Consider the following 971-nt stretch of genomic DNA (forward strand, 5'->3'; position numbering starts at 1 on the left):
TTTTTTTTTTTTTGTGACTGGTAAGGGGATCGTAACCCTTGGCTTGGTGTCGCCCGCACCATGATCAGCCAGTGAGTGCACCGGCCATCCCTACATAGGATCCGAACCCGTGGCCTCGGTGCTCCCAGCACCGCACTCTCCCAAGTGAGCCACAGGGTCAGCCCAGAGTGCCTCCTGCTGGCACTCATGGCCTATGACCGCTGCAAAGCTGTGGCCACCTGCAAAGCTCTGCGCTACCCAGCACTAATGAGTCGCCAGGTCTGCCTGCTCATGATCATGGCCTCCTGGGTCCCTCAACTCCTCCGTCCTCATTGACCCTGCAGTTCCTCTACTGTGGCTCACAGAAGATTGCTCACTTCTTCTGCGAAGTGCCCTCCCTGCTGATGTTGGCCTGTGCAGACACAGAGGCTTATGAGCAGGTGCTCTTTGTGACAGCTGTGGTGGTCCTCCTGGTGCCCATTGCCTTCATCGCCACCTCCTATGTCTTTATCCTGGTGGCTGTGCTCAAGATGCGCTCCATGGAGGGGCGTCAGAAGGCCCTGGCCACCTGTTCTTCCCACTTGACAGTGGTCAACCTCTTCTATGGGCCCCTTGTCTACAACTATATGTTACCTACATCCTACTACTCTCTTGGCCAGGACAATGTAGTGTCTGTCTTCTACACTGTTCTCACACCCATGCTTGACCCTGTCATCTATAGCCTCANCCAGTCCTCAAGTTAGGCATGCAAATAATACTTTTGTTTGTTTTTTATTATTTTCCTATGCATATATTTGTTTATGTGCTAGTTTAAATATTGGGAATATTGCCAAATATGCAGACTTTACATAATGTGGGGCATTGTAATGTACTGTTGTTGTTTTACTAGTTTTTTGACATGAAAATTTAGATTATTGTTTTTTGGCCTTTCCTTGATTCTAAAATACACATTTCCTCTTTGGCTGGACCAGCATCTCATTTGGGGGCTGTGG

The 971-nt window shown here is 49.3% G+C and overlaps 1 pseudogene; it reads left to right on the top strand.

Moving 5' to 3' along the window:
• Window positions 1–145: 145 nt before the first annotated feature.
• On the top strand, window positions 146–722 carry LOC103583330 (annotated as a pseudogene).
• Window positions 723–971: the final 249 nt, after the last annotated feature.

Source organism: Galeopterus variegatus, unplaced genomic scaffold (genome assembly GCF_000696425.1).
Source record: "Galeopterus variegatus unplaced genomic scaffold, G_variegatus-3.0.2 Scaffold21743, whole genome shotgun sequence".
Lineage (NCBI taxonomy): Eukaryota > Metazoa > Chordata > Mammalia > Dermoptera > Cynocephalidae > Galeopterus > Galeopterus variegatus.